Genomic DNA, 14,731 nt, shown 5'->3' on the forward strand with positions numbered 1-14,731 from the left:
ACTTTAAGGAGATAACTTTGGTATTTGTGTAGAAACTCAGGAGGATAAATTAGAATAGAGAGATCAGCTGGGCACAGTGGCCCAGGCCCATAGTCCCAACTACTTGGAATGCTGAAGCAGGAGGAAGATGGCTTGAAACCGGGGTATTCAAGGCCATGCTCATAGCAAAACTCCATTGCAATGAATGAATGAATGGAAAAAAGAGAAAGAGATTGACTTTGAGCCTAATCATGATTTCTGTGGCCTACACCAATAAAAAAGGACTAGATGAACCTGGTGAGAACACAGAAAAGCTATATTTAATATTCAGATTCAAAAGCTTTAAAAGTATTCATAACTTTTAACCTTATTAATATCCATCCTAAGGAAATGAGCCACAATACAGAAAATGTTTTACATACAAAATATTCTTTCAGGGTTTGGGATATAGTTCAGTGGTAGAGTGCCTACCTAGCAATGTGTGAGGCCCTAGGTTTGATCCCCAGTACTGCAACAACACAAAAGTGTTCTTTCATTATCTTCTACTTTATAATAGCTCACAGTTTGCTATGGAGTTTTGTAACAGACTGAAACATATTAGGACTTAAGGAGACATTGTGAGACCTTGCATATATTTAATAGCCATTGACTGACCACTTGCTGCCTATAGTTGGAATAAGTGAGAAATACAGTCCCCGCCTTAAGTCATTCTAATAGGGAACTCATAAGGACTAGCAGTGAGCTAGAGCACCATGGTAGTCAGTGTGTGATGGACTCATGGAGTCTTAATGAAAGGAAGAAGCAACTGGCTCATTGCCAGTGGTCTGAGAAAGAGAGCTGGGCCACAAGTCATGAGAAGCTACTGCTTCTTTGTTCATTTCAATCTCTTCAATAACCCTACAAAGAAGATATTATCAGAAAACACCATTTATTCAACAAACAATTACTTGAGCATCTCTTTATACAAATACTTTGCTCTTTCTAGGGCCTGTGATGTAGCACTGATCAAAACAGACAAAAATCTGTCTTTATGGCACTTATGTTCTGGTAGAAAAAAAGAAAGAAAGAAAACTGAGACTCAGATGGTCTCTTTCCCATAGAAACAAGACTGAAACTAGACTTTTATACCTATAATAATCTAATCCATTCATCAGATAGGAAAGCTGGAACAGAGCAGGACAGACAAAAGGAGCAGCCGGTTATAAGCATAGAAGCAAGAGAGACATGGTGCACCTAGACCACAGGGAAGAGTGTGCTGGTCCAGGGTACCCCGAGGCTCACAGGGCCCAGACTCTAGGTCTTGATTGCCATGTAGAGGAAAACCTTGTACAAAAGTTGTCATTGGTGTGTGGTGTCAGCACAGTCATGCTAGTGTCTGCTTCTGCTAGAAGACTCCTGCTGCACTGGGCCTCAATGGCTGTTGCACAAGGACAGCAACATATCCTGCTTTGCTCTCACACAGGGTAGAGACTGGTATGGTTGTATTGAGACTTTTTAAGTCTTGGCATGTAATTTAGGAAAACGGCTTTACTACAGAAGTACCTTTTACTGGTATATTCAGGACACAATGTGGTTTCAGAGTAGCAAAGAAATTCCATTGGAAAAGCTATCAAGAGTAAATGTGGACCAACACTAATTATCTCATTCAACAATTTATCCAATGCTTAAATCCTGAAATTGCCCATATTTACCTCCTGTTGACTAATGATCTTGGCAGTGTCACATGGCCCTCTCGTATGCTGTCTTTTTTGTAGGATGATGTTTTTGTATATGCTGAATTAATTATATAAAAAATATCCTCCAAGCTATTTGGCTTTTTTTATTTCAAGAACAGTAATAACTTACCTATCACTCTTCAGACTAAATGTTATAAAACATCTTCTTTTTTAATAGAGAATCTTTATCATATAGACTTAACTCATTTAATTCCAAATTTTAAGATGCATTAAGCCTGATTTTTCTTTTTTACAAAGAGTGCTGCACGTCCACATCCCAATAAATAATAAAGAACTAAATTATTTTCCTCAAAAAAGAATAATTGAGGCCAAAATTGACTCTACTGCTGTGTATAACTATGAAGAACAAATTTTTAAAAAGAGTAAATGAGACAATTTCTATCAGGTCCCCTCTCATCCTGCAGGAGTTCTGTCTCTTTTCTTTTCAATTAAATAAATTCTCTTTTACACTTAAAAAAAAGTAAATAAGTGGGTTTCATATATTGACATAAGAGGTAATTTACTTAAAATCTGGTCCTGGAGTGGCTGGGGATATAGCTCAGTGGTAGGGTATTTGCCTAGCATGTGTGAGGTTTTGGGTTCAAACCCTAATACTGAGGGGAGAAAATCTAGTCTTATAGTATTCTCTGGTTTATCACCCATTTTCAAGACTGTTTTTGTCTTAAGGAGCTATGGTAGCTTCAGAATCTGGGTTTTGATGAAATGTTTAAAGCTTGCAAAATGTGGAGTGAATCATAGAAACTGACTAACTTTCTTGCCCAATTTTTGCTTGTGTAACTTGGAGATATTTTACACTTTGTAATTGTGAGATTTGAAAAACTATATGGTCTCAGTTGACAATTTTAACTGATCTTGGGACTTGGGGGAAGCTTTTAAGGCTTTTACCAGAGAGCCAGAAGATACTCACAAGGCCACCTGTTAATATGACATACAAGGCTCTTTAGGAAGCAAAGCCAAACAGACTCTCCAACCCCTCTGTGGAGCCTCTGAGAGTCTCCTCTCAGGTTTTGTTGTCCTAAGGGAAAATCTGGTGACTGGTGCTATCAGGGACAATAAAGCCATCACAGATTGTGTAGAACCTCTAAGGATCAACCCAGTCTTCATACTAATATTGGAGCATAATCCAAATTTTGCCTGATCTCAATCATGGCCTTTCCCACAATTTTCCTCTTTGGGCCACTATTTTATAGCAATTCCAGATCAACCCTCGGCATTGCTTAACCTCCATCCAATCCATGTACATAGCCCTTTGCATTTTCCATGCACCTCCATGGTAGCCTTTGGTAGCACTTCCGTTTCAGTGCCTTCTCCTCTGCCTGTGCTTCCCAAGTCGTCATGGTTCTGTGCTTATTCATCCTACATTAACACCCCAATCCTCAAGAGAATGGCAGGACTGTCATTTTGAAGAAATGGAGGCTGAGTAACTTACCACTAGGTACCTGAGCTGAAGCTGGAACCCACATCCTTCACTTCCAGCCCAGTGCTGATCACTGATCTGATTGCCTCCTGAGGATCCAGTTTTAGTTGCAGTTTTATTTTGTTTCATTTTTTTAGAGTAAAACTTCACCTCATTATGATAGTTTTACAGCATTGAAATTTTTATGTTTCTCAAAATCATTTCAATATTTTGATCCCCAGTTTTTGTTCTGACCAGCTCACATCTGCTCTTTATCTAACCTTTTTAATTTTGTCCATGACCATCCTCCATTGCAGGCTTCTCAACCAGATGAGTTGACCATTGAGGAACATGAGGTGTTAGAAGTGATTGAAGATGGAGATATGGAAGACTGGGTAAAGGTATATTCCTTTGCTCATATTGCCCCTCTTGTGACATTTTTAGGAGTTTGTTTTGGTTCTTATTATGTCCGGTCCAAACCTTTGTGTGTGCAAACCTGTTTTGTAACCATGTCTTTTACCCAGGCTCGAAATAAAGTTGGCCAAGTGGGTTATGTGCCAGAAAAGTACCTACAGTTTCCCACCTCGAACAGCCTACTGAGCATGCTGCAGTCCTTGGCCGCTTTGGACAGTCGGTCACACACATCCAGCAATTCCACGGAAGCAGAACTCGTTTCAGGCAGCCTCAACGGAGATGCCAGTGGTAAAGACTGAAACAAGGCACACTTTATTTGGTCACATTTGACCTAAACTGTATTACCCTAGGAGTAAGCCTTCAGTAGGTTAAAAAGCACTTTCTTCCTGTTTTTTGTTTCCCTGTTTTGATGACAGTGAGTAAAAAAATTACAACTTTGAGTGGTGCTCTCTGAGTTGTCATGTGAGCATAGGGGTGGTTGCAAAAGCAGCCTTGACTGTCTTTGTTCTTAACCAGATTTGTCTCTCTCTTGCTTTCTAGTCTGTTTTGTGAAAGCACTTTATGATTATGAGGGCCAAACAGATGATGAGCTATCTTTTCCTGAGGGAGCAATCATTTGTATCTTGAACAAAGAGAACCAAGATGACGATGGCTTCTGGGAAGGGGAATTCAATGGGCAGATTGGAGTGTTTTCATCGGTGCTAGTTGAAGAACTTTCAGCCTCAGAAAATGGTGATACTCCATGGATGAAAGAGATTCAGGTACCAGAGTGGGGAGAGCTGAATTTTATAATGTTTAAAGGGATGGAGGTGTGGCTCAGTGGTGGAATGTTTACCTAGTACGTTCAAGGTTTGATCCCTAGCACTGCTGAAAAGAAGAAAAGAACAGCTGCTTTAAAACATGATTAAAGAAAATAACTCCCTAGGGTCTCTTGAACCAGGCAAAAGTGGGTTGCAGTCTCTCTGCCTCACCCTCCCTGTTCCAGTCCTCAATTGCCAGATGTCTATATAGCTGAATTTCAGAAACCAGAGACTTGACGGTCAGACCCTTGTGGGATATGACCCTATTATGCCTTCATTCTTCTGCATTCTGTGAATCTATTAACCAAAATACTAAATCGTATATAGCATATCAAAGGTTGGTTTGGTGGAGAGAGAAAAAACAAATCAGAGAGAGAATGTGTTATGTCCATGGTTAGTTTATGTGGTACAACTCTGAGGTAGCTCTTTGTTCTATCACACTCAGAGCCCTACCACATAACCCAGGGCCTGCCAGAGCCCCTGTCCCACAATAAAGGGGCTGTAAGGTTTTGCTCATCAGTAGGAAACTTGCATTTACAGGAAGTCCTAATTTATTCAGTTCAGTTTTTCTCTGGGGATCTGTTACAGCAGCCTGGCAGATAGAAGAATAAAGTGTTTGCCAATCTTGTTTGCGTGATAATAACTTAGCCTCACATACAAGAAGCTCAGCCAGTTATTGTATCTTCATATGTAAAAACAGTACAATTTGTCCCCTTTTTTGTTCTTCCTTAGCTTTGTTGAATTGACTAATTTATCATATTTTCAATTAAAAAAGAAAAGTTTAGAGAATGGTTTGAATTGGTAACTGTTTGAAGATAAACTAAAATCAGTAATATAATGAGATCTATGATAGGAAACTGTTAAATGCATCATGAAACAGTTTGGGGTAGTTATTTTAGGTCTATTTGCTGATGAGCAAAAGGCTGACAAGCTTTAACAGTCATAATATAGTCCCAGAGAAAAGGAATGTGTGTTCAGCAGCAGAGAAGAAGCCAGCTCTCTTTCCTGAGGCCAAGAGCACCTGGTAACCTTGCCTCCTTCCATGCAGATCTCTCCTTCCCCCAAGCCGCAAACATCCCTGCCTCCGCTACCGCTGTATGACCAGCCTCCCAGCAGTCCTTACCCCAGCCCGGATAAGAGGAGTGCCCAGCTCTTCCCCCGTCTCCTTCAACAAATGGTAAGGGTCCTCTGGGCAGGGTCTGAGTGCATTTTATTGCACAACACCACATAAATTGAGCTTTTTAATTCTCTCCCTTAGAAAATAGCCTCCATGCTGAGTCACCAGGATTCTCACAGGCATCAAGGCATACTCCTGAGACCTCATATAGCAAACTCCTGCCTGTAAGTCTCCTAGCTGGCAGGGTTATAGAATGCATAGTTCTTCCAAATCAAAATCAGCCCCTGTGTGTTGCCAAACAAGGATGAAATGAATTTGGGAAGGTAAAAAGATTGATTGAGGGGCTGGGGTTGTGGCTCAGAGGTAGAACGCTCGCCTAGCATGCATGAGTCACTGGGTTCAATCCTCAGCACCACATAAAAATAAAATTTTGTGTCCACCTATAACTAAAAAATAAATTTAAAAAAAGAGCGATTAAAAAGGCTAAGTGGGTTATGTGCCAGAAAAGTATCTACAGTTTCCCACCTCAAACAGCCTCGACAGCTCTAAAGTCAATTCATCTTGGATCATTTAGTTTATACTGGAACACTTCTCACTGACATGGTAAGATCACAAGATAACCACTGTGCAGGTGTATTTCAATTGTATTTCAAGCTCTAGGAACATTGAAGTAGTATAATTGTAACATAAAAACAATTGTTTTAGCAAGCGTTTATTAAGAATCTATTTTCCAGGCCGTATTTGCCTCTTTGAGGAGCATTGAAATACACTAAATGACCTCAAAGAACTCCTGTTCTCAGGGATATATTCTGACAAATAGTTACCTATGCTCACCCTTCACTTTACTGCCATCTTAGTTCCACTACCACTCCTCTTCAAGGTCATGGCTTTCATACTGGTAATCCAGTGGACCCTTTGCAATTCTGTTTTCCTTGACCTTTATCACCATTTCTTGAACCACTAGGTTGATTCATTAAGCAGATGTGCTTTGAGTTCCTTATTAATGACTTGGGTCTTAATATTTTTTTTATACTGGGGAATAAATCCAGGGGCACTATACCACTGAGTTATAGCCCCAGCCCTTTTTATTTATTTATTTTTTCAGACAGAGTCTTACTAAATTGCTCAGGCTGGCCTCAACTTGTGATACTCATGCCTCAACCTCCTGGGTAGTTGGGATTACAGGCTGGGCCACCACACCTGGCAGGGACTTGGGTCTTGATTCTAAATGTGATTGAAAGCCATTGTGAGGTATGAAGCAGGGCAGTGTTGTGATTAGTTTTGTATTTTAAACACATATTTATGGCTACCAAGTGGAGACCAATAAAAGGTGGCAGAACTGATACAGGAGCCATTAGGAGGATGTAGCAGTTGTCCAAGCAAGAGGCATTAGTAACATGGGCTGGTGGGTAAGAGTAGAAATGGAGAAATCGGGGCTAATTTTCTTGTCCACCACACTTTGCTGGCTGGCTCTATACTATACCTCCAGCTCTTCCTTTTCATTGACCTTAGCAGGTTTCTCCTCCTCTCTCCATCTCTGCTGATACTTTTCATGATCCTGTCCCTAGACTGCTTCTCTTGAAGTCATTCAACATATTCTCCCCAAGTTACCTATTCCCATGACTGTGAGAACCAAATCCCAGAATCATGTCTCTCAGTGAGTTTCAGACTTGTGGTAATCTCAACTTATATGTCTGAGACCAACCCCCAAAACTCAGCAAAAATTAGTGAATTACCTTCCCTCCAAGACATGTTCCTTCTTCCATTTTGCCTGTCTTGGTGAATGGATCCTCTATCCTACCAGTGCTCTGGAGGCATTCCTCAGACCTTCCTGGCCTACCTGCAGTCATCACCAGGTCTTGCCAGGTTTACCTTGGATACAGGTCTCAAAACTCTTCACTGTTCTGCTTCCACCATTCCTGGTATCTAGTTCAGCTCACATCAGCCTTCATTCTGAAAAGTCTGGAAAGTCTCCTATGTTGTCAGCTCACTTGTCCTGTTGCCCACTTCCAATCTCTTCTCCAAACTGTTATCTGAGACATCTTTTCATGGATCTGATATGCCTTATAATCCATCAAAGACTCCCCTGCCTACAGAGTAAAGCCCAGATTTCTTTTTTTTAAATATAGGGTTTTTTTAATATTTATATTTTAGGTGTAGATGGACACAACACAATGCCTTCATTTTTATGTGGTGCTGAAAATCAAACCCGGGTCCCACCCATGCTAGGCAAGCGCTCTACGCTGAGCTACAATCCCAGCCCAAGCCCAGATTTCTTATAACATGTCTCAACAAGGCCCTTCATTTCTTGCCCCAGCCTGCCTCTCCAGCCTTCTCTCTTAGAACTGACTCCCAAGACATGCTGAAATGTCTTATTTCCCTAAGTATTGCGCTCTTGCCTTCCAGGCTTCAGCTTTGGAGAAGGATTTTAGGGCTTTAGTAACTGTTGTGCCCAGGGCTTTTAGCCCAGGCAGCAGTCTCATTTGTAGACTTGACATTTCATCCAGAACAGTACCTGCTTTTCGGGGTGGGAAATTTACACTGAAAGTATGTGCCCATGTCATTGGATAGAGGACTGGTTGGACTTTGCAGATGCTCCAGCCTGAGTCTGGAAGCTGACTTACAAACCAAGACTTTGTTCTTTACTCAGGTCCGAGCGGCTCCCCCTCCACCCACACAGAACCACCGAAGGCCAGCAGAGAAGATGGAGGATGTGGAGATCACAATGGTGTGACTATGGGCTTGCCCTTTGTTACCGCTACAATCAAGGCCAGGCTTGGAGTTTGGCCCATCCTGTTGTTTAGGCACCTTTGCATGATGGTGACTCTTTAACAGAGCAAAACCAAGGCAGATTCTCTGTGACTGGGTGGCCTGGTGAACTCCTCCCATGTTTTGAATATTTTGTGCCTTTTTTTGTTGTTGTCATTTTCTATGTCATCTGTCCTACCATAGCACAAATCCTAGTGGGCCCTAGAAGCAGAGGGGAGTAGCCCTCATGCCTAACAATGGTCCATTTTTATAGGAGATTCCAGACCAGGCCTCATTCCAGGGAATAGTCACAGAATTCTGATCATGTGTGCTCGTACAGTATATTACTGTGGCCACAAGGATGTGGCAAAAATCTCATCATTCTTCAAGTGGCTTTTGCTCATCTGATTAAGTATTAATCAGATTCTGTTGGCTCCAAAAGGAAACAGAAGGAGGGATTCAGGAGAGGCTGGCTCCTCCCCGAAGTTCGTCCCCAGATGAAGAGTGAAACCATACCGGGAAAAAGTGGACTGCCCATTGCATTAGCGCCAGTTGCATTAACGCACATCTCTTCCACAACTAACAGATTTAAAATAATAACAGTGTCCTTTGTATTAATATTTATGCCATTCATTTAGTATTAGTGGGGCTAACCTGGAGGGGGCTAAACTAGTAGCCTCATCTTGCCCATCACATAGACTAATAGAAAGGAGGCTACGGCCACAGCAGAGATGGAGCTTCCAGATCTGAAATGAGCCGGTTTAATGTTCTTTTTGTCTTTGGACATTTTTCAACTCAGTTTTTACAGCATATACTCTTCTGACCAATATCTTTAGAACCTGAGTGTCTGATAAATTAAGGACACATGGCTGCTTGTTGAGCTTCTCTATCGGGGAGGTCCCTAGCACTATTTTGTTCAAAAGCTAGTGCACTGACCCAGACAGCCTGGTCGCTGTTGGTATAGACAAGCTGTCACTCATGAATAATGCAGCTCCAGGTCCTCCCTGATGCTTCCTAGGAAGGAAGAACATGTGGGCCTGTGGAGGAAACTAGCTTCCTGAGCAAGAAAAGACTCTGACTGCACATCCCACACAAGTGCAGACTGATGAGGAAGAGGAGCCTTCTGCGAGTCCCAGGAGAGCTGGGGGTGGGAGGGGTGCTCAGCAGTCTTCAGCACTGGGAACAGCGTGGGGCTCTGCTTTCCACCCATGGAAGGTAGGGAGTGTGTTACCTAGGGACTGAGGGAGGCTTGCCTGTTGCTTTTCTGTTTTGGCTAAGAAATCACATTTTTTAGAATTTAATCCAAAAGTTGTATTATGCTTTGAAAATCCCATCCCTCTTAAGAATCTTTAGAAACTTGAAATGCTCACCAAACATCCCTGTGGGATTTTTGACAAAATGTAGGGTCTGAACGGAAGAAGTTTTCAGTTATTCATTTGATCACTTCAGTAACAATACCCCTTGACTGTTGGCTATGGTTTTGGTTTTTCGCATTTTGTAAACTGTTGATCTACTTGAGGTCTTCTTATGTTTATCAAACTTATTCTTAAGTTTAAAAAAGCAATTAAAAGGGTGGTTTTTTAAAGATTTTACAATTTGTGGAAATGTTACAAATCTAAAAAGTGCTTATTAAATAGAGCAGTTCAACTTGCCACCCAGTCTTCTACTCTTTCTTTAGCTAGCCAAATTATCCTTGAATTTGGATTTTTCACAACTTCAGAAAGTTGTTGAAGTCTTTTGTTAGATCTTAAAATGTTTCTTGGAAGAGCTGCTAATTTTATTTTTAAAAACAAAGTTGTAAAAATATGCCTCCGTTTTAAAAAAATAATCCCTCCCTCCAGGACATGTAACCCAGCATCACCATGCACAGGGCAGGGCTCAGAAGGAGTCTCTGTGCAGATGCGCTTTCTTTACAGTGGCTGTAAAAAATTTGTATTTATTATGTATAAAATATTGAATAATAAAAAAATGGAATTAAGTTTTCCAAGTTTCCTTTTAAAAAGGTTTGGTTCAACAGGCTTTTCCCAAAATACCATGTTTCTTACAAAGATACTCTTGGGCCCTCCTTTACAGCATTTAACAAATTCGGAGAGCAAGTAAATACACCATGGGACACAGACCCTGAGACCACTTTTGTGCCAGGTATGATATCCTGGGTCCTAAAGATGGAAAGAAATAACTAATGGTCTTTGCTTTCAAGGTTCTTTCCCAGTGGGGAAAAAAGACGGCTACATAACAATGAGGACAATATTATGAGACATGCTGGAAAGAAAGGGCAGCAGCATGCTGGTGAGCTAAGGAGGGAGCCTGGAGGATGTGACCACTGGCTTCCTGGATGTGGTCATTCTGGATGCTTCTCCCCTTTCCCACAGCTACATCCTACGAAGTAATGAACTGAGTGTGTATAAGGACATTTTATTGGTCCCAAGAAGGATATATCAAGTATGCAGCACAGGGTGGTCTCCACATACTCCTCACATCATTTCTCCCACCTCCTGGGTCCTCACCTTAATAACTGAGATCCTCGATAGTCTCCTGCTGTACAGGAACACACAGGTCCCTCAAGAGGCCTGTGTGAAGGGATGTGTGTGAGGTGTCCAGCCATAAATCTGGGACACAGAATATTTCCATCTTCTGCTTTCCCTGCAGTGCAGGCTGCTCACATTTGAGATGGCTGTTAGCACTGGAGGCTTAGTCTGTGACCAGGGGCAAAGTTCAGCTAATTGCCCCATCCCAGTGTCGCAGCTAACCGTAGGCCTCCTTCATCTTAGGAACAAGCTTGATGCGGGCAAGCCAGACTCCCAGCATATGGCTTGCAGCACTTCCTCTCTGACCCCACCACCCAGCCCACGTCCACAAGCGACACAGAAACCATGTGATGTCATCTGGCTTCAGCCCTGATGCTGTTAAATGAGTGATCCTCCCTCCAACCTGCTGCAACCCCAACTTTAAAAGAAATGGAATGAGTGATTTCGAAGAGTTTATCCAACTCTTATTCTGGATCAGTTCAGTTATTCTAAGATACAAGTAAAAATATCACACAGCAGGTCACCGTAGCTGAGAACAGACCATGTAGATAGGCTTCCTGGAAGGCAAGCATGCTCACCACTCCACCACCAACACTGTTCAGCCATGGCTGAAGATTTCTTAGAATAACAAGAAAATGAAAAGAAAATTCCAGCAATTGGACTCATCCACTGGCACAAACTGTCATGCTCCAGGTTGTAATGACATCTCAGGCTGTACTAGTCACTGCCGAGGGAACCCAGCCACAGTTTTTGGTTTTGGTTCCAGTTACTGCCCAGCCCTCTTCAAGTAGCTTTATGACAAAATCTGGCAGCTCTGAAACCTTTGCATTTGTTTTGTTCATTGTAAAGTTTTTCCTGACAGAAATATAACCAAATAATAGAAATTTTAGATTAAAAGGAAGAGAGTTAAAGTTTGTCCTGAAACCCCACCACTTGACACAACCAATTGAGTTTCCACCTAGGTTCTTCCTATGTTTGCTTTGTTCCTGACTGATCTGCCAAGAACCATATGAATGCCAAAGAGCATCTTGTTCCTGGACTATTTTCCCTTGGTCCCAGTGGCCAAAAAAAAACCACACATAGTCCTTCTGCCATGTCTGTTTCTGAGAACTCTGATCTGGGAATATCTTCCTGAAGTGTTTTATCCTGAAGCATTGCAGAAATGAACCCATGAGTAGGGTCCACACCCCTTCCACACTGTACCAAACACTTGCCACAGCTGGCTGCTGGGAGGGGCAGGAAGAAATGGGGGGAAGAGACTGTGTGCAAGCCCTGAGCTATCTCAGATTTGCCCTGAGGGGCTGAGGCTCAGCCCTTCACCTTTCTAGGCCTCATTTTCTTCATCTTTGAAGGTAGGAGTGAGAAGGTAATGCAAACTTCCTAAAGTCCAAAAGGATCAAATAATATAATGTACAGATGAGCTGAAGATATTATTTCAGAGAAAGCCTAAAACCAGAGGTGGTGTGTCTGAAGATAGCAATATTCACACATTCTCACAAGTGGGTCCATACCTTGTGTCAAGATTCCTTCAGAAACCAACTCTGTTACTCTGTCCATTCAGCAAACTACTGTACCAGGCTATGTTCTGGGCACAGGAGTTCAGCCCCTGCACAAACAGGCTCACATAAGGTGGGGGAGTCTCAAGAAAACAGAGGAGCCAGGGCTAGGAGATGACCAAGGGATAGTAGGTACCAGAACAAGGGTGTCTGTCATTTAAGGCCTCAGATTAGGCAGGGCAGTTGGAGGTACTTAGGCCTACAGAAGAGCTATGTCACCTGGCTGATGGGGTGGGGAGAGCCTTGGAACAGGAAGTTTGACAGATGGCAATATAGAGCCTGGAAGCCACTGTGATTTGCCTCAGTTCTGCTGTGTGACCCAGAACAAGCTCCTGCCCTCTCTTGGGGCATCAGTTCATGTACGTGGCAAGTGTACAGGTCATTCCAGTTTGACTAGGGACCTAAACTCAGGCAGACAGCACCCAAATGCCTGAGTACTAGAACCCCAAACACTAGGGTTGGGGGTGTGGCTCAGTGATAGAGTACTTGCCTGGCCTGCATGAGGCTCTAGGTTCCATCCCAGCACTACCAATAAAAAGAAAAGGGCTGGGGTTGTGACTCGGTGGTAGAGCACTTGCCTAGCATGTGTGAGGCAATGGGTTCGATTCTCAGCACCACAAATAAAGTCCATTGACAACTAAGAAAATATTAAAAAAAAAAAACAAAAACAAACTTGAGCACTGACTTCTGAAAGGCCTAGAGAGGTCTTTATCATTAGCCCCTTTGAGCACCTGCCCTGGGCATCTGTGGCCTCTCCCTCCAGTCTGCCTCTCCTTTCAGATCTGCTCCTCCAGGAAGCACAGAAATTTAAGGTGGACATGTACTCCATGAGGCCACACCATCCCACAGTGTATGATCAGGCCTGCCCCCATAAGTGGAAGGAAGGCCTTCAGGGAAGCTGGGGTCAGGGAGGCTGCCATCCCAGAGAGCGAGTCCCGTCATCTCCTGGGCTGTCTGAGCAGTCTGTGATCTGCCGAGCTGTGCCTTCCAGTGAGGCACTTAATCTGAACGGCAAGTTTCCTTCTCTCCGTTGTTCCTGCCTCCCCCTCACTTTGAAGGACACTAACCCTCCTGGCTTTAAGGGTCAGAATTGAAGAGAGAAGATGCAGGGAGGAAGCCCAGTTAGACACAAAGCTGGAATCACCCCCACTCTGGTAGTGGTGGTAGTTGTGGTGGCTGAAGTGGGGGGCACGGTGCATCACTGCCCAGGGAGCCTAAAGTCTGACATTTGTATGATGAATGCAGTCACAATGCAGGTGTGTGCAAGTGTGATCTTGACTCAACCTCTGAGCCTCATCTTTTCTCATCTGTAAAATAGGTGATAACCATATCACAAGTTGGTTGAGAGGAACAAATGAAATTACCGGAAGTACACTGGAGGCTGACACGTTAAGTACTTAGTAATGGTGGCCACTGGGACATCATTGGTTTTTTTCAGCCATCAGTCTCTGGGGGGAGGCTGGTGAAAGGACTCCTCAGAGACCAGACAGCTGGTGACCCCTGCTGGCCACTAGGGACCAGAGCGGTAGGGCTGGGGCAGGGGTGAGGGGAGCTAGATTATTGAACTCACAGAGTGCCTGCATAGGAGAACTTAATGACTTCATAAACATTCCCTGAGGTTTCTCTGAGCCAGACCTGATCCCAGGGAACATTCTGTTCCCATCCTGGCCTATTTCAAGAGCTCCATGGCTTATAATGGAGGGAGGCTGATAACAAACAAGAAAGGGTAGGACCAAGCCTGGTAGATGAGGAAAGGGCTGTCAGTAGGGGAATCCTGAAGGACGAATTTTACTTGTGGGCTGGGAGGGACAAGAACATTCTGGATAGAGAAAAGCACATGCAAGTCACATTCAGAATAGCAAGGGAATGAAGATGCAGGCCAACAGGGTGACTTCCAAAGGCTAGATTTCAAGCTGAGGGGTTCTTCTGAAGGCAGCAGGGAAAATTCAAAGAGTTGGCAACTTAGAAAGTCACTGGCTCTGGCAAGTACGGGACTGGGAGGAGACAGTGAGTCTAGAAGGTGGCCTGTAGTGGCAGCAGGGATGGAGAGAAGCATGAGGCACAGCAGCCTCAGGATCTGGTACTATGAGGGGCAGAGGTCACATGCACAGATGACAGGAGGCAGCTGGGTATGGCATCCAGAGTTCAGGACTGCCGTGCCAGGAGAAGTAGGCAATCTGGGAGCAATGAGTAGATTTTGCCATTTGGCCAACACCTTTCTGTCTTCACTGACCTGTGCCAAGCCCTAGGCTACAGAAAGAAATGGGGTGCTGGGTTCTGCCCTGTGAGTTCAGCCTGGACTGGGGCATGTTGTGGGGGTGAAATTTGATGCCAAGGTAAATGAAGGCCCAGGCTTAACCTCCCCTCCTCTACCTGGGCCCTGCCTCTGGAGGAGGAAAGGGGGCCAGTGTACCAAATACTTTGATATCACTCTTGTTTGTTAGGACCCTTTCCACC

At 43.4% G+C, this 14,731-nt stretch overlaps 1 pseudogene; it reads left to right on the forward strand.

Annotated features, from left to right (window-relative positions):
* LOC143388152 (F-BAR and double SH3 domains protein 2-like) overlaps positions 1–8,176 on the forward strand; it is a 130,792-nt pseudogene extending 122,616 nt beyond the window's left edge.
* Positions 8,177–14,731: the final 6,555 nt, after the last annotated feature.

The sequence above is a fragment of the Callospermophilus lateralis genome, unplaced genomic scaffold (genome assembly GCF_048772815.1).
Source record: "Callospermophilus lateralis isolate mCalLat2 unplaced genomic scaffold, mCalLat2.hap1 Scaffold_138, whole genome shotgun sequence".
NCBI classification, from domain to species: Eukaryota; Metazoa; Chordata; class Mammalia; order Rodentia; family Sciuridae; genus Callospermophilus; species Callospermophilus lateralis.